A 19,807-nucleotide genomic window follows, 5' to 3' on the forward strand; every position below is an offset into this window, starting at 1 on the left:
CTGGTGTAAAAACAGACCTCACTCACTCACACCCACCCACACCCACCCATTTTGCTGAGAACTAAGCAAATTGTAGGAAGGAGTGACCACATGCTTTTCTTCTGCCTCTGAGTTAATTCTTTCTCAAACAACTTTTCTTTCAAACTGGTTTTGTAAATCATTTCTGCAGGTGTTTCCTTTAGTATATTTACTCTGTTCTGTGCATTATTTAATGTTGGGTAATCAAATGTGGATTTGTTTAAACCACTAGACTGCTAAGGATTGCTGCTGATAAGGATTTCTTATTCCGTGCCAGATTCTGCCCGGGCCTTGAAACACTGTTTCTAGGTATAGTATCATTAAATCAGAAGAAGAAAATATGGAGCTAGGTTTCTTGTACAATTCAGCGCCTGCTATACAGTTCTACTCAGAAATAAATCCTTTTGCATACGTATGTATAGGGTTGCAGCTTCAAAGTATTAAGAAATTCAATGGTTCTTTAACAATTTGTTAAAAGGGATGTTTTTCCTTGTTTGCTTATTTCCAGTGTATTTTTTCCTTTGGTAGGCAGTTTCATTCCTAAAATAAAGCTGCTAGAACTCTACCCATGGATACCAGTGTATTTTCTTCCATGGATGGGAATGCACCTTTTTAGTGGTGGAATTTGACCACAAAAATAGCTTGAGATGAAAGGGATTGTTTTATTTATTCAGAAGCATGAATATTTCACCTTTCCTCCAAGGAGCTTCAGACAGTATATATTGCCTTCTCTCTTTTGTCCTCGTAGCAAAACTATGACGTAGGTTTCCCCCCCAATGTCACTATCCCCCAGCCAGAGCAACTCCCTCTGTTATGGTCAAATGAGCAGTGCTCCACACTTGCATTCCCTTTAATGAAAACTTACTGGTTTCAAAGGGACTTTGAGGAAGTCAGCTCCAAAGGATTCATTATCGTTCGCCATGCTGATTACAGTTGGATTATATTAACGGACTGATCTTCCATGCAGTACACAAATTACTGAGAAATGTTGGCTGTTTCTGTTCGTTCTTTCGTCTAATATTTTCCCACTCAGAAAAGGAGGGTAAAACCCATACTTTACTGTTATTGGCAAAAATCTCTTTTTTGGGGGGGCGGGGGGCGAGGAAAATTTCAACTAAATACAGGTACTTCATTTCTCCACCAGGAGTTTCTACTCAAAACTTAACCAGTTGCGTTGAGATATTTAGAAGGTACTCTAGGATTGGTGTAATAATACCTTGTTAGCACATGGCACTGTTATATCAAAGCACCAGTGTAAAACAAAGATAATCATAAATGAAAGGCTGTCCTCTTAAACCAAATGCTGTTTTTAAAATGTTAACTTCAATTTCTTTAAAAAAGGCCTTTCCTAATAATACAGTTACAGTTCAGCTTAAGTGTTTATTCAGTGTACAAAATGGCATACAGAAGGTACTTCCACATCACAGGACTTACATGCAGGAAAAAACCAAAGTTTTCACGTACATGGTGCACATGAAAAGGCGCCACACCATATTCCAGCGTGCCTGAGTATCAGAAACCCTCATAAAAAATTAAGATAGGAGGAATTGCCTTTGATCTGTAATGCAGAACAGCACTTGTGGAGATGTAATGCTATTAGTACTATTAACAAGGAGCTTTGACTGGAAGGCTGAAAAAGGGCCTTTCTAACAACAAGCTATTAGGTGGAACATACAGTACTACCATAAGTAATCATAGTCAGAACTGCCCCACAGGATTGTTGTGAGGATCAAATTAGGAGGGGGAGAACCAGGTATCCCGTGTGTCCTTGAGTTTCAAGGAATAGAAATGTAAATGAATAATATAAATGCTCAAGTGCATTAATATTGGCACTTGAGGGTTGGATGCAATTATTTGCTCAAACATGCCTTTTCCGTCTGCATATAGTGAGGGACAGGCATTCATTAACAGAAAAATAGAGCATGTAGCTGAGTGGGCTGTTACACATATAGGAAAATAGTAGCAAACCACAAAGTATAAAGAATTTACTCCAGGAAAGATGGAGGCAATTTAACTAACTGAGACCAAAATATTAATTTTAAACCACTGATTTAAACTGAGTTTCCTGTTTTATGATTGTTGCATTTCTTGAGCAAAGAGCCACATACTACTTTGTTGCTGAAACAATTCAAACGTAGAGGGCTGTGCCCACTGCTGTGCAGGTGGAAGCCTGCAACCTTGGCATACCACACTCTAACCAACTGAGCTATCCATACATACACTGAACTGTAACAGAACTCAGGGACAGTAACTATCTGGCCATATAAAGGTGGTGGTTTGAGGTACCAACCTTGTCTTAAACGACCTCGGGTTTCTTTTTGTAAGACATGAGTAACATCTTAAGAGTTAAATGTTGTGAATAAAACAAGGGAGTTTTCAGCTGCTTGGTGAAGGCAGCTGGGGTGGGGTAGGGGTGGGAAAGCAAAACCCACCTAGTGGCAGCAAAAAAGTAGAAGGAAGGATAGACAAACACCCACAAGGGGGTGGGGTGGGGGTGGGGGTGGGGGTGGACCGACTGGCCAACTCTCCCTTCTTCACCTACCACTGGGAAGCTCTGCCAGTAGTGGTCCTCTCTACTGATGTAATTCACTTCCACTTTGGCATCGAACCTTTTCCCCTGGCATGTATTTAAAGACCCCTTAAGAAAATGAGGGTGGATTTCTCATGGTCTTCTCTTCCATATTTAATCACTGCAGTTCTTTCTGTAACCACATCTCCAAATATAACAAAAATAGTTGGACCTTTTCCATTCTTGCCTGCCCTATTTAGCTGTGACCTGTTTGCCTCTAAAGTGGGTGATGGAGACCTATATTTTATAGCAAAATGAGCATGAGGGCAACTTAATTAATGCTTTCCTCTCCATTACCCCCCTGTGCTTTGTTGCTGCAGGAATGTCTCCTGGCTTAGTTATTGAATCATAAATGAAAGTGCTGCAGGCAACAGGGTACAAATTTATTTATTTTATTGTATTTATAACACACCTTTTTCTAAAGGAGCTCAAGGTAGCATACATGGCTCCCCCCCCATTGAATCCTCACAACAGCCCTGTGAGATAGGTCAGGCTTAGAGGCAGTGACTGGCCCAAGGTCACCCCGTGAGCATCATGGCTGAATGGGGACTTGAACCCGGGTCTCCCAGATTCTAGTCTGAGACTCTAACCACTATACCACATAGAGATAAAGCAGGGGAGTTCCCTTGCACACACATTTTAATTGTAAAAGTCAAACCACCCCACTTCGCTTTAGACATGAATGGGTCAGGCATATAAATAAACAAATGTGGCTCCCCTCATCAAGCTCTAGTTAGTTCTTAAATTAAAGCACTATAGGAGCTCTGGTTAAATTGGAATTTTGTTCTTCATAGTGAAATATTTAGGCTTCAAGTTATGAGCACAGTATAAGGGACATAAAACTTACCTGCATGGTTTCCAACATGCTTTAGTGTCCACTTTTTAGATCCTGAAGAAAGCCTGAGAGGAAATTCATAGTTCTTATTGGCCTGACATTGAGACAATTTTTGGGAAAAGAGATGAGTATCCTACGCTCCACAAATTAACATAGTATGAAAATAAACAACTATAAAAAGAGGAAATAATGGTGTCCAATTTGGCATTCAAGAATGTTTTGTTTGTGGTTATGTGATAATGGCAATAAACACAGTAGAAAAAACCAAAACAAAGGTAATTAACATTCCATAGTACTAAAAGAGCCAATAGCTATAAGTCAGGCTTAATTTGCATTTCTCGCAACATTTATAAGCTTCTGCCAGTTGCAACCCTCCCCCCATGCAATTGAAAGATGTAAGGAGGATGCTCAGTTTATTTATTTATTTGTAAGTATAAAATAACTGTGCTTGAGCTGGAAACAAGCTATCAATTTGGTTTTCTCAAGCGGTGCTTCCTGCCTAGCTAGGGACAATGCTTATTTTACACTAGGTGAGAAAGCAAGTTATTTGCACGTTTGAGTTTATGTGTTCAAACAAGTTAAAGCTTACATCTATAGCTAATTGTCAGCATCCATCTATCTCAGGAGACTATGGGAGATTGAGCCTTTGGGGGCAAAGTCAAACTGTTGAAGAGTTATGGTGCCTGCTGTGGTTGTAGAGATGGATATAGGACAGACATGTGCAGGTGGGGCAGATGAAGGAGTCCGGTTTTGCTACTATGGGTGCACCATGTCATTTCTTCTCACTGCACTCCTCCCAGTGGTCATTCCTCCTCTGGTCACTATTGTGGATACACATCCTGACAGTCTGTCTCCAGGCACTGTACTCATTTGCAATGGATTTCTATACTGCTGGGTCAATGTTGTCAGCCTTCATGTCATGTTTGTAAACATATTTGCAAAGCAGGGTTGGTCTGCCAACAGGTATGGTGCCTGAAGCCAGCTCCCTGTAGAACATGTCCTTGGGGATCCTGCCATCTTCCATTCCGTGCACATGACCAAGACAGTGTAAACATTGCTGAGACAGAAGTTCAAACATGCTGGGAATGTGGGCTTGGGAGAGCACATCTTTGTTTGAGACTTGGTCCTGCCATGCGAGGCCCAAAATCCTCCTGACACAGCCCACATGGAAGGCATCAAGGGATCATGCCTGGCAGCTGTAAGTTGCCCTTGATTCACTTCCATAAAGCAGTGTGCTCAACATGCAAGCCTAGTGGACCTTCATCTTGGTATTGGTCATTAGCATCCCATTCTACCATACATCATATTCTGTATGGCTAATAACATTCAGTAATTGGTTTTGTTGAAAACAAAATTGTAGATCACTTCAGAGGGCAAAAGATCAGTTCAGAGGGCCGTGAGACTAGAAGCGCTAAAACTCCGAATTGAGAGTGATTCCTTAACCATTTACCCACAGACAGTGTGTTTGCAGCAATATTTATTGTAGAGTCAGACAGGCAATAGACCACAACAGGCTACCTTCTCTGGCTTCCACTATTTTGCAGTCATGCAAAAGTTCTGGGACCTTTGATCATGCTGTCTAACTTGGCAGAGGCTATAGTGAGGGGCCATAACTGTTAGGTTTGAATATTTCTGTATTGGCTGTTTTGTGTGTGTGTACATTTGGAGTCAACCTAGCAGTTCGAAAGCACTCCTAAGTGCAAGTAGATAAATAGGGACCGCTTTATAGCGGGAAGGTAAACGGCGTTTCCATGTGTGGCGCTGGCACTGGCTCGCCAGATGCAGCTTCGTCACGCTGGCCACGTGTCCCGGAAGTGTCTTCGGACAGCGCCGGCTCCCGGCCTCTTGAGCGAGATGAGCGCGCAACCATAGAGTCGGTCACGACTGGCCTTCGGGCAGGGGTACCTTTACCTTTACATTTGGAGTCATTTTGTGTGGATGTTTATTTGTATAACTATTATTTTGTGGTAGTGGACTACTTAATGTGGGAATAAGTACAGTAGTACCTCGGGTTACATACGCTTCAGGTTACAGACTCCGCTAACCCAGAAATAGTGCTTGAGGTTAAGAACTTTGCTTCAGGATGAGAACAGAAATCGTGCTCCGGCAGCACAGCAGGAGGCCCCATTAGCTAAAGTGGTGCTTCAGGTTAAGAACAGTTTCAGGTTAAGTACGGACCTCCGGAACAAATTAAGTACTTAACCCGAGGTACCACTGTAGTCTTAAAAACTTTCTGGGTTGATTTAGAGTGATATAGTGTTGAGAGAAGATGAGTAATGACTTACTGCATTTGAAGTGATGTCATAGAGATGAAGGGGTGAGAGTTCCACGAGTCACTTTGTCAGTTGAAGGCATCTGCTGATCGTAACTTTATCTGTTATCTGTAATGCAGTGAGATCATAACTTCCTTTAGCCCAAAACTCTTTCTGGGCACTGTTTTGAGGTAGCATGAGAATATTAGATGTCTTGTGCTCTACTAAACTTTTGTAGCCCTGCCAGCATTGTTACTTTTCAGGGTGCTTATTATGAGAAATATGGATGAATACTTTCAGAACCCAAGTGACGCATCATCTAGAAGAAATTCATCGAAAATACCAGACAACTTAGCAGCAACAGAGAGTAGAGCCAGCCTCAGAGCTAGAATTGAGAACTGTATTTCAGTGGCAGAGAAAAAATTTGGTGAGCATTTTTCAGCTGAAAGCGTGAATGTTCTCTTACAGGAGCAGCAAACTGCTTAGTGAAATAGTAGCTTATTCATTTATTTTAGTTAGTAAATGTATACAACATACCTGATTCTCTCCCAGTTCCATTTTTTTGCCTTTCAACAACCCTATAATGTAGGTTATACTGAGAGATGGTGACTTAGCCAAGGTTACCTAATGAGATGGTTGCGTAGGGATTTCAACCTGAGTAGTCCAACACTCTTGGTGCTTGTCTTTTAGTAGTTAATCCTTATTTAAGTGGTTGTTATGTAGGTTTTTAGACTTACATTTTTAAATCTTTGTAAATTGCTTTTAGACTTGCTTTGAAAAAGTGATGACTAAATTCAATAAATCAATACATAATAACTAAGCATAGTTCAGACATTGCACTCTTCTGTGATATGTGAATTATAAGAAAAGTTGGCTGTGGTGAGTGAAGTCAATGAGATTTATTAAAAGCTGTTCATAGATAAATCCTAGTGCTAGTTTTTCACTTCAGTCCGAGATGGGAGGCTGCTGTTAAGGAAAACAAGGACCGAGTGCAGAACTACTTGTCTGTTTATTTGGATTGCAGCCAATACAACAAATATATTTTGAATGCATAAACGTGTCAATACAATGTTTATATATTACTATTACTGTTGTTTGTCGTTGTTATTACAGTGGTACTTTGGGTTACATACACTTCAGGTTACAGACTCCACTAACACAGAAATATTACAGATAGGTAGCCGTGTTGGTCTGCCTCATTTAATCCGCACAACAACCCTGTGAGGTATCTGAAGAAGTGTGCATGCACACGAAAGCTCATACCAAGAACTAACTTAGTTGGTCTTTAAGGTGCTACTGGAAGGATTTTTTTTTATTTTGACAGAAATATTACCTTGGGTTAAGAACTTTGCTTCAGGATGAGAACAGAAATCGCATGCCGGTGGCACAGCAGCAGCGGGAAGCCCCATTAGCTAAAGTGGTGCTTCAGGTTAAGAACAGTTTCAGGTTAAGAACGGACCTCCAGAACGAATTAAATTCTTAACCCGAGGTACCACTGTATTGAGTTTACCGTATTTTTCGCTCTATAACACGCACCCAACCATAACACGCACGTAGTTTTTAGAGGAGGAAAATCTGTAGGCATGCCACCCGTAGGCATTTCCTCCATAACACGCACAGACATTTCCCCTTACTTTCTAGGAGGAAAAAAGTGAGTGTTATGGTGCAAAAAATACGGTATATGCTTCTCGTTCAGCCTGTTCTGCACCAGTTTCATTAAATACTAATATTTGCTTCTGGGAGCAATTCAAGGTGCTGGTTTAAACCCTTTAAGCTTAAAATGGCCTGGGTTTATCAGTAACAATTTCTCCCTGTATGAGTTCACTTGGCTGTTAAGATCTAGTCAGATATCAAAGAGTGTGATATTGAAAGTAACCCCCCCCCCATTTTGTTGGAATAATTCCATTCCATGGACACCGTAAAGACACTCTGCTCACTTGAACCATAGTGAAGTAAGTGGGAGATGTACAGTTGTACTGCTGGTAATAGACAAATGGTAAAAGTAGGTGTAAAGTTTATGGAGAACATTCTTCATCAACAGCTCTATGCACTTTAGATTTCCAGAGTAGTAATCATGGTAGTCTGTTGCAGGAAAAACAAGAATCCTGTGGCATTTTTAAGCCTTGAAATATATTATGGCATACTCTTTTATGGACTAGGGCTCACATCATCCATTCGTTTAGATTAGAATTAAGTCTAGTAATCCAATCCTTACCTCTTACTTATGTTGAATATTATGTTTTTGTACAACACGCTTGGTGAATTTACTGAATGTGTTGTCATGTAGACATTACAGTTTTATTAAATTAAACAAAATCCTTTGGTATTAAAAGAAGAAGTCAGTATGCTGTTCTGCAATTATGCAACGGTTTTTGGTTCAGGAAATACTTTCCACACCAAACATTTTTTTTGCTGTAGAAATTTTGACAAAAATTATTTTGCAATAGGACTTAATTGAATATGGTAACAAAACTTAGAATATGGAAACACAACATAGTCATGATAATTCAAGGACTTGCATAGGCATTTTACCCAGCTCTTCAGTGAAGCTTGGATAAAACAATTCTTTTCATGTGGTGTAAATTTGTGGCTAAGTGAACTCTGGTATTCTGATGAGCTGTGCTAAATTTAAAAAGAAATTTCATTTTTAGAGCACAGCCCTGCATCCTCACAATTTCTAACACATACATAGCATATAAAGGAAACTTCTTATTTAGCAGTGTATGAACATTTTCACTAAATTTGTAGTTAGGGTAGCTGCTGTACTGGGAGTGGATATACTTTTCTTTATTAAACAGAAAAGGCTTTTCTTTGTCATTGTACTTGGTACATATGAAATATAAAGCTGCATTAAAATATTAGTCTGTCTGAGCCAAGTACTACCTATTCTGATCGGCAGCTAAGACCTTGGGAATCACTGGGACTTTGTTGTTGCTGACAAAATAAAACTACATGAGCGAATGGAATTTTAAGAACTTGCTATTTGAAACGTCATTCTCTATGGCGAAAGATCTGTACTTTACCTTTCTGACAGGCAGTGGCTATTCAAGGTCTTCAAGCCCTCAGACTATAGATCTTTTTAACTGGAGATGCCACTGTTGGATCCAGGAATTTTGTGTTATGCAGAAGTTCAGTATTTGTGGTCCTCACGAATCCCCTCCCCTGCATTTTCTGGTTTACCTAGAGGGTTTGAGGAGAAGCAGAACCTTTTCTCTCAATTATGTGGTTTATATAGAAGATAAAAGAGCAGCAGCAACAACAGTGGTAGCCTGCTCTATTTGGAAAGGACTCAAGCTGTTTTGTACCTGCTCAAAAACTGCTGTGGAAATGAGACCACTGGGGTAAGAGTGTATATGACGCCTGCAGTTCTGCTTGCCAGGTGTCTGGGGGGTACTCATCTATGGCAAGCAGACTTGTGGATGCCTGATTTACATATGTAAACCCAATGCTCTTTTGCTAAACTATGGCTCCTTGCCACTTTAGGTAAAGGTAAAGGGACCCCTTACCATTAGGTCCAGTCGTGACCGACTCTGGGGTTGCGGCGCTCATCTTGCTTTATTGGCCGAGGGAGCCGGTGTACAGCTTCCGGGTCATGTGGCCAGCATGACTAAGCCGCTTCTGGTGAACCAGAGCAGCGCACGGAAACAATGTTTACCTTCCCGCCGGTGCGGTACCTATTTATCTACTTGCACTCTGACGTGCTTTCGAACTGCTAGGTTGGCAGGAGCCTTGTCACTTTAGGTGGGGGCAAAAACTCATAATATTGGTGTGGCCCAGAATTTTTACTAGTAGTGTTTATGCAATAGTCATAACATAGTTTATAATTATAAGGAGGTATTTCCATTTAGAGTCAAACTCTAATAAGCATTCTTTTTGTCTTTAACAGCATTTCTTTAAACATGCTTTGAAGCAAAGAGATTACATAACTTCAACAAAATTTTCTGAATTCATACTTTTTGTGTAATTGTATTGGTCTCATAGAACCTGCAATTGGGAAGAACACCCACCTTTTTGGATGAACTAAGGTTGCAAGTGCTGCATGTGTGAACTTTGAATTCCTTTGTTCTTCAAGTATAGGTTTACAGAAGCAAAGCTAGACTTTTTTAAAAGTGAAGCTATATGACAGGTAATGTCAGCCACCTCCTGCCAGTGGCTTCTGAGGGTTCCCCAGCCCTCCGTCACAGATTAATGGAGGGCGCAGGCAGCTGCAGGAAGGAGGCAAGGAAGGGTAAAGCCTTGTTGTGCAAGCAGAAGTCCTTTCAGCTTGTACACAGGTACCATTCAGTTTCACTCATTATCTGTAAATATTTAAATGGAAGTTAAAGAATTCCAATTGAAGTGAGTGAAATAACTTGGGAAGTAGAAGGTCTGCCTAGTTTGACTGCCAACAGATTCTGACAAGGCAAAATCCATGATAGATTTTGGGAACTTGCTCAGATGACATATCTATAGACATTTCAATGAAAGCTAAAAACAAGTTAATAATTTAGCAAATAATTCCATAAAAAAAAATCGCAGCAACTTTTTTTTTTTTTTTAAAGCAAGCTGTAGGTTGAAAAAACATTTCTGGAAGTAAATTGCTAACATTTCCCTTCCATCTCCAGTGGTGCCTATCAGCATGTGTTCTAGGCTGAATATTGCTTCAGACCTTGATACAGTAGTTGGAGAAGGAACAATTCATACACTTCCATGCTGCCTATGGGTTATTCCAGGGTTGCAAACTAAGCTGGCCCTTACATTAGAAACTAGCATGAGGCAGCCTATGAAGAAATTCCACTGAACAAGCTATTTGCTGCAGAAGACAGAACAGATAAAACACATGCTATTTTTGGTGCTCAGAAGTAAATGCCAGACCTGACAGAGTATTCACAATGTATGTGAGTATTATTGAAATAATGAGGATGCTGTTTAACAGTCCAACTTGTATTCCACATCCTAGGGGTATATACTCTTGTTTCTTTATGAACAATCGATTCTGGAAACAGGGCTCCTCCTCTGCTTTGAACACTTTGTCCTTATGCAGTTACTACAGGAGGGAGGTGAGAAGAGCTTAAACCAAAGAAGTTTATTCATAGTGCTACTTGATGCAGCACACTTAGCCTGCAATAGCCTGGGAAGCCTTCAAGTCTTCACGTTTATTTAAATCACCTTATTCTCCTGCCCCTCCTTTTCTCCCTGTTCATGCTGCAGTAGTTGAAGTGCAAGGCTTTACAAGCTGATAAGAACCACATGGTCCATTGCCATAACTCAGGAGTCCCCACTGGGCCTTCTGACGCACACAGTCCTCCCCTGATGTCAAACAGCTGATAAGTAGCACCTTGGCTCTCTTCCCAAACATGTGCGCCAGAGAGGAAGAAAGGTTCTTTGTCTGAAAAAGGCAGCTCTGTTGAAGCATTTTTAAAAACATCTTATTGCTTTCCTTGAAACAGAGCCAGAATCCTGTCTGTTCAAACTATTTAGTATTATTCCTAAATTACTTGGCAAGCACGAATGTCCACCAGAAAAGTGTTTAAATCACCGTGTGCAATATTTACTTCATTGTGCTGTTGGAATCAGATACGGAATGCAACATGCAGTGTTTGTAAAATAGGAAGACTCAGCTAAATTCTGCATGGCTTAAGGAAATTGTTCATAAGTTCTGAAGTTTGTCTTGCAAAATAGTCAGAGCTTTGATCTTCAGTTGCCCTAACACAAACAGAAGGGCTCCGTCTGTTCATGAAAAGCTTATTTGGTATAATGAATGCTCCTACTGGTGAAAGCAGTGTGTGTGTGTGTGTGTGTGTGTGTGTGTGTGTGTCTGTATTTTCACTCTCCTTTCCTTGGAGTCTCCAGCACCACCTCCTGCATTGCTCCAGAGCATGGGTAGGCAAACTAAGGCCTGGGGGCTGGATCCAGCCCATTCTCCTTCTAAATCCGGCCTGTGGATGGTCTGGCAATCAGCATGTTTTTACATGAGTAGAATGTGCCCTTTTATTTAAAATGCATCTCTGGGTTATTTATGGGGCCTGCCTGGTGTTTTTACATGAGCAGAATGTGTGCTTTTATTTAAAATGCATCTCTGGGTTATTTGTGGGGCATAGTAATTCATTCATCCCCCCCAATATATAGTCCGGCCCCCCCACAAGGTCTGAGGGACAGTGGACTGGCCCCCTGCTGAAAAAGTTTGCTGACCCCTGTTCCAGAGAGTCCTCCAATCTTTTAGAGCAGGTTGTTCGGGAGTGGGGTGGGGGCAGGAGAAGTAAGTGAAAATGGCGCCTTTGACCAGTTGGAGCATTCCATGCGTGGACTTCTCCCCATAGAAGCTTAGGGTGCAAGTCCATATATTGTGCCAGAAAAGAGAGAGAGGGTACTAAATGCAAATAACTTCTTAGAATTTGCACATTATTTCAAAACATTACATAGCCCATAGTTTGGAAATAGTTTTTTTAAGAAGAATAATAATAATAATAATAATAATAATAATAATAATAATAATAATTCACATACTCCAACTTTTTACTTAGTTGGAGTTCTTGCTGGCCCAAGTATAGCATAGTGATTAGAGTGTCAGACCAAGATCTTGGAGACCAGGGTTCAAATCCCCATTTGGCCACAAAGCTCACTGGGTCACTTTGGGCCAATCACTGCCTCAACAACCTACCTCACAGGGTTGTTGTGCGGATTAAATGAGGAGGGAGAAGCCATGTATGCCTCCTTGAGCTCCTTGGAGAAAAGTGTGGGATGTAAATACAATATTTAAATAAAAATAACAGTTTATGTTGCATTTCAATTTTGTTTAAATACGTTCAGATATACTCCAAGGATGGCTGTATATATATTTCTTTATTTAACTCATAAATAATTTCTTTACTCAATATATCTCTGTTTAGAATAAAAAAAATAATGTTCCTACTCTGTGCATTAATTTTTTAAAGCTATTTGGACACTCATCGTGCCTATAGTTGGTTGTTACTGAAATGTACGTACATTGCAACAAATTATTACATAGTTACTACCTTGCCTTTTTTTTCTTCCCTTGAGACTCTTTGTTTAATTATGCAACTCAAATAATTCTGTTTCAAACTTAAGACAGTTCTGCCTGTGTTATGCCTCTGGGTTGTTATGAAGGACAGTTTTGTGTTTTTCTATTTGAGTTTTTCAGATTTATCAGCTGACAGTGAAAAACAGTTTTCTATGACATGAGGACATTTTTGTTAATTTGTCAGACATTTAAGATTCAGCAACACAGAACAGTTCTTAAAACGTGTACTATAAGACTAAAAGAACCTCATTGGTTCTGACTGAGGTTCCATCTAGTGCAGCACTCGTTCTTTAACAGTCACCTACCAGGTTCTTCTTGGGTTCACAGCACCTGTAACTCTGCCTCTGGACTTGGAGGTTCTGTGTTGCTACCATTGCTAACAACTGTTGATAGATCTGTCCTCCAGTAATTTGTCATACAGTCATACCTTGGATCCTGAATGCCTTGGTACTCGAACGTTTTGGCTCCCGAACACTGCAAACCTGGAAGTGAGTGTTCTAGTTTGCGAACTTTCTTTGGAACCCAAATGTCCGATAGGGCTTCCATGGCTGTAACTTCATGTCCTTTTATAGAAGTAACTTTACTTCCCTCAATATTTCCCACTCTCAAAGAGCTCTTTCAAGATTTCTCATGTGAAATGGAAATTATGAAAACAGATGGATAATGAGCTATGTTTAAATGAGTGTTATTTTTGGTATAATTTTTACATTGCCATTACAAAGTACCTTGAGAACAGTGAATTATGGCTTACTGAAAGAAAGAAAAAAGATACTAGGTAAGAAGTGCATAATAATTACTTAGAGAAGAATGGAGAAAATTCTTGGATTCTTCTGGATAAATCAGCAACCCTTTCTCTCTTTACTGCTGGGGAGACACCCAGTGGACCAGGCTAGGCAGTCAGGTGAGGCTACCCACGTGTCAATCACCTGATGCCACAGGGACATCAGGTGACCTCTTTTCATCTATGTAATTTGAAATCAGACTGGGGATAAAGGCACAGTGCTTTGCAAGGCATGACATACAACTGGCCATTGGTGCTTGCAGAGCCTGGCGTGTGGCGCTTTGCAAGGCCTGAGGATCATATGATGTCAGGTGCAGGGCAGGTGGACGTGGCTTGGTCAATACTACCTTGTATGCCAAATGGAGAGGCTTGATGGGATTAATTGGGCCTGAGGGCTGGTCTCCACCCCTGTTTTAATGTGCATGGCTGTGGAAAGAAGCAAAATCAAAGGGCATAATGGATAGATGAAGCAGAGCCATGAGAGATCTAACAAGAATGTCATGTGCGTTGGAGACAGATGTCACTTTAGGAAGTTAGTAGAAGAAAACAGTATGAGTAATGTTAAGCCTCTGTTTCTGACATGAAAATAGACTTGTACAGTCATACCTCAGCTTGAAGTTGCTTCAGGTTGAGCGTTTCCGGGTTGCGCTCTGCGGCAACCCAGAAGTAACGGAACGTGTTACTTCAGGGTTTCGCTGCTTGCGAATGCGCAGACGCTCAAAATAACGCCACGCGCATGTGCAGAAGTGACGAATCGTGAATTGCGCACAAGCAGACATGGGTTGCGTTCTGCTCTGAATGCGAACGGGGCTCCGGAATGGATCCCATTTGCATCCAGAGGTACCACTGTATTCACAGCATGCTGAACTTCCTGCATTGTAGTCTATGGATTTAAAACCATTTAAGGAAGAGCTGCAGCATTGGAGGGAAACCTGCGGCTCATGGACCTAATTAGACCCATCAGAGGTTGGTCAGCCAGGCAGTTTAATAGCAATGATAACAATAATAACAGCAGCAGCAGCAACAACAACAAATTATTTATATGCTGCCCATCTGACAGGTTTCCCCCAGCCACTCTGGGTGGCTTCCAACAAATCAAAACATCAAACATTAAAAACTTTCCTGTACAATTGTTTACGGCAATTGATGCCCAACTTTTCCAGACCTGTTGCCATATATGGCATGAGTTATGGGAAGGCTCAAACTGTGACGCGAGACTTTAAGCCAGGCTTCCTCAACCTCGGCCCTCCAGATGTTTTTTGAGACTACAGTTCCCAGCATCCCTGACCGCTGGTCCTGCTAGCTAGGGATCATGGGAGTTGTAGGCCAAAAACATTTGGAGGGCCAAGGTTGAGGAAGCCGGCTTTAAGCTGTGACTAAAAAGGAAAGAAGATTTAGGGTGGATTGTTCCTGATTTTCTCTTTGAATTCAAGTCAGGAATACAAAGGAACACGTTTCCTTTTCAGGCACAGCTTGAATGGCATGGATTGAACCCACAGCTGCCTGCAGGGAAAGCATGTGAGGGCTGCATGGAACCCATATGTGCTTTGCAGGGAGTTCTGTGCTATGCATTATTACCACACTGTTTCAAGTGTAATGCACACTCATATGACCCTTGTGCAGAAAGCAGTTCTGGATCTAAAAAGCTGTTGACTTACACTCAGTACTCAGGTTAGGTAGGTGCAGTGGGTTGTAGGTGCCAGATTCTGCCTATTCCCTCACCTTCCCTCTCAACTGGAGATAAAAGCTGCCAACATAGATGGTGCTGATCTTGTATTGGCAAGGGGAGCCCCTTGTAAGTGCATGAGCAGGTACTGTGCACGCACTTCTCCAGGTCCATTTTTTATTTTATGTTAGAAATTCTGTGTATCCTTTTTTATGCTGTTCTAAGCAGTCATGATCTGCCAAAATCTAACATTAACATGAATGCTAGCCTGTATCAGTGAGAAAGGTGATATTTCAGCTATTATGTGAGGGAAGAGTGATAATACTGGTTTTATTTGACGGTGGAAGAAGATTGGAAAAAGTTTAAAGACTATTTACAGAAATATTGTAAAATTAATGAATGTTAGAATGATGTTGGATAGAAATTAAGTGGTTTTTAGCTGTAATACTATAAGGGAATATGAAAAATGGATTACTAATAGGTATAAATTAAATGTCACAATATTTTAAGATTAAAGATTAGGATAAATAAAGAGGGGAAGGATTTGCTGAACTAACAAACTGAACTGGAATACAAAAAAGGGAGGCGCGAGGAGGTCCGGGAAACAAGCTAATGGAAAATAAGTAATGGAAAGATTGAGTTGTTTTTAACTGTTTTTTATTTTTTTTCTTTTTCTTTTTTCTTTTTGTAATATCTTGAAAATTTTAATAAATATCTTTTAAAAATAAATAAAATACTGGTTTTATTTGAGTAACAGCTGTCTTCACTGAAAGGTAGAATCATAGAATCATAGAATCACAGAGTTGGAAGAGACCACAAGAAGGAGACTCCACCACACTCCTTGGCAGCAAATTCCACTGTCGAACAGCTCTTACTGTCAGGAAGTTCTTCCTAATGTTTAGGTAGAATCTTCTTTCTTGTACTTTGGATCCATTGCTCCGTGTCCGCTTCTCTGGAGCAGCAGAAAACAACCTTTCTCCCTCCTCTATGTGACATCCTTTTATATATTTGAACATGGCTATCATATCACCCCTTAACCTCCTCTTCTCCAGGCTAAACATGCCCAGCTCCCTTACCCGTTCCTCATAAGGCATCGTTTCCAGGCCTTTGACCATTTTGGTTGCCCTCCTTTGGACACGTTCCAGTTTGTCAGTGTCCTTCTATTAGTATTAGCTTTAAAATTTAATACAGTATTGTGATATTTGGCATTACCCATACTCAGAGTTGAGCTGCTAAAATGGATGAACTTAAGTAACATAAGCATATTGATTTCAGCAGGTGATTTCAGCAGGTCTACTTGGAGTTTTAAAATCATCCATAATTACTGATGCTATTCAGCTCTTAAGTGCCACATCTAGTGGATGCAGTGATGATTCCATGCAAATATGGCCTAATTATGTTTGCAACTGCATAAATATAACTGAGGTTTCATTGTATTTGCTGCTTCTTGCCATATTTATGTGTGTTCCTCTTTCAGAGTTGCATGGCCATCAGTAATTTAAAAACTTCAGCAACCCATTAAAAGATTCTGTAGTCCATAGCTGAACCATGATTTGAAAGTTTCTAGTGTGCCCATTCCTTAAATAATGAACTGAATTTGCATTCATATCTAGCTATTACATACCTAGGCTGCAGTCATTAGCTCAGGGGCGACTAAACATTATTTTGGCTCAAAGGCCACAGTGAGGATTTGCCACCTCTCTGAGAAGCACGTGCCAACCTGAGCCCAATTTATATGTGCACATGCACACTCAACCTCGGGGGGGGGGGGACAGATGAACACGGACACACATGCACATGCACATATTGACATACACACAGAACCCCTTCTGCCTCTGGCACATCATCATCACCAAGGTTTTGAGATAGGAAACAGAGGGATGCTCTTCTGTTTCTTAGATCTAAGAATGGTGCTGCAGCAGAAGGAGGAGGGACTCTTTTGAAAAGGTAAGAAGCTCTGCTGTCAGACTGTTGAAGATCTCTCCAAAACAGTGTGAGGACAACAGTGCCACCTGTTGTTAAAAAACAAAACCCTTTTTCAGAAAATGCAGCCAAATTACTGAGAGGCTTTGTTTGCCATCCAGAATCACCTGGGGAATCAAATTCATCCTGCAGACCATAAGTTAGCAATCCCTGATTTAGCTCATGTATGAAATCACTAAAGTGAGTTGGACACTCTTGAATATAACTGATGGCATGTGGGATAATATCCTTAATGTGGAATCTTTGTGCTGATGGAACAAGTTGGTTGGATACCATTCCTTGGACTGGCAGGCTTAATCTACTGTTGAGGGGCTCCTATGCCTATATGTTTCATCAGCTCTGCCTTGCTTGAAAGTTAAGGATGGTCATGCAAGGGGGTTCTGGCATACAGGTTTTTGTACAGTGGCACCTCGGGTTAAGTACTTAATTCGTTCCGGAGGTCCGTTCTTAACCTGAAACTGTTCTTAACCTGAAGCACCACTTTAGCTAATGGGGTCTCCTGCTGCTGCTGCTGCACAATTTCTGTTCTCATCCTGAAGCAAAGTTCTTAACCTGAGGTACTATTTCTGGGTTAGTGGAGTCTGTAACCTGAAGCGTATGTAACCCGAGGTACCACTGTATATGTGCACCATCCTCGGAATGTAACTCCTGTGCAAGATGCAATCGTACTACATCAGAAGAAATGTAACATCCTTGATGTTCAGTGAGCCCCTTGTATTGGTAAAAAATCTTTGTAAATTGAGCTCATTAATGTAATGCTACGTTGGTTTTTGTTTTTTCCTGGAACGATTAACTTACAAAATATTTTAGTGAAGAATTTAATTAGTGATTTTTAAAGTAGGATTATTTTTCCTTTGTCGTCTAGCGTGTTAAATAACTTTATTTTGTAACCTAAGTGTTCTATATGTTCTCACAGGGTGCATCAATTTAATGGCCTTGGGTTTCATTTTGCTCAGTTTATATGAGCTTAGCAAATGAGACGGCACTAGATCACATAAATAGAAGAGAACATTATGGTTTGAAACTGATTAAAACTGTATTTGGGATGCGAGGGTGGGAAATTAAAATAATTAATCCTGTGCTAACTGATTAAAAAGTCAGTAATGTCCACTGGCGGGAAATGGGGGAATATCAAAACAGCAAAAATCTTAGATCATGAACTTTTTAAAATAACTAATGTTAATACAGTGGTACCTCGAGTTACAAATGCCTCAGATTACAAACGCTTCAGGTTACAAACTCCGCTAACCTGGAAGAGTTACCTCGAGTTGAGAACTTTGCCCCAGGATGAGAACGGAAATCGTGTGCCAGTGGCGCAGTGGCAGCAAGAGGCCCCATTAGCAAAAGCATGCCTCTAGTTAAGAACAGTTTCAGGTTAAGAATGGATCTCCAGAACAAATTAAGTTCGTAACTAGAGGTACCACTATATTTTAGTGTTCTGTGTATGGAGTGCTCATGGGCAGAGAGCAGTAAATGGTGCCTTTGAAAGTTTTTGTGGGCTAATATTTGGATATGCACAATTGAGCATGAAACTTTATTGCATGTGGTTTCCTGTCAATCTTCTTCAGTAACAGCAAACCAATGAATAGAGGGAGCTAATATATCTGATTTATAAATCTGAAATTGCTGTCAAATGAATTTAGAAGAAGTTCAAATGATAATTTTGTTGCAGTTGTGCTGAAGGAAGCCGCTGGTTTTCTTTAGTCTAAGCAGGGAACAATCCATAAAAACCTGAGGTCTGCTTCTCCTAATGCTTATGCAGAGTGATCATAATTAAGGCTGAACTTTGTAATTTAGCCCATAGATTACATGTAATAATAGTTATCACAGAAAAAAAATGTTGGTTTTGAAGGCTTAGATTATCGTTAACAGATGAAACATTTTCTTGGGTAGAAGTATCCATCTTCTTTCTAATCATGCCTCTTAATTAAAGGTTTCCCTTGCCTTGCTCTTATTTACTGTACTTCCTTATTTCCCTTTGAAAATAGTGGGAATGCAAAGATTGAAAGCAGGTAAAAGGAAACCTAACAAATGGGAAAAGCGGTTGTGAGATAGTATTGCCTTTTGGGTAGTAGATAAAAGATCTATATCAAGGTAGCATGTGACAAAGGTTTATTTTTAAAATGGGTTTTAAGACTATATGCTGCTCACCCTTTCAGAACTTGAGGTCTCTCCAGTCCCTGAATACCCTCTCTGCTACAGGTAACTCACATCTTGCACAAGGGTTTGGTTCCAGGGGTCCATGTTTGTATGCAAAAAAGCATAAAGCCATGAACCCCTGGAACTGGCTCCTGTGCAGTGTGCAGGACTGCCTATCTGGTTTTGGGAAGGTAGGGCTCTGCCAAGGTCTTAGAGTCCTCCTTCCTCCTTGCCCAAAGCCTAGTATGTGCTTGCTCAGCTTTGGGAAAGAGAAGGGAGAAGTCTATGACCCTGCCAGAGCCCTTGCGCCTGATGCCCTGTTTACCCAGCTTTGGAAGGGCTGTGTGAGGCCTCTGAAATGCTGACAGAGCCCTTGCAGCATCTTCCCAAAGCCGGGTAAACTGTGATCACAACTTTGCGCATGTGGGATGGGGGAAATAGATAAACGGAGACTGGGTTTCCTCCCCCTCCATTTATTTATTTATTTCCTCCACCAACCACGCAGTGCTCAATCGTGTAAATAAAACAAGTGTAAGATGCGAG

At 40.7% G+C, this 19,807-nt stretch overlaps 1 protein-coding gene across 1 annotated transcript in view; it reads left to right on the forward strand.

The window, feature by feature from the left end:
* LOC309528115 (cAMP and cAMP-inhibited cGMP 3',5'-cyclic phosphodiesterase 10A-like) overlaps positions 1-19,807 on the forward strand; it is a 114,176-nt gene that overhangs the window by 7,855 nt on the left and 86,514 nt on the right. The gene's annotated exons all lie outside the window — the stretch shown is intronic.

Source organism: Podarcis vaucheri (assembly GCF_965113315.1).
Source record: "Podarcis vaucheri genome assembly, chromosome: 3".
NCBI lineage: Eukaryota > Metazoa > Chordata > Lepidosauria > Squamata > Lacertidae > Podarcis > Podarcis vaucheri.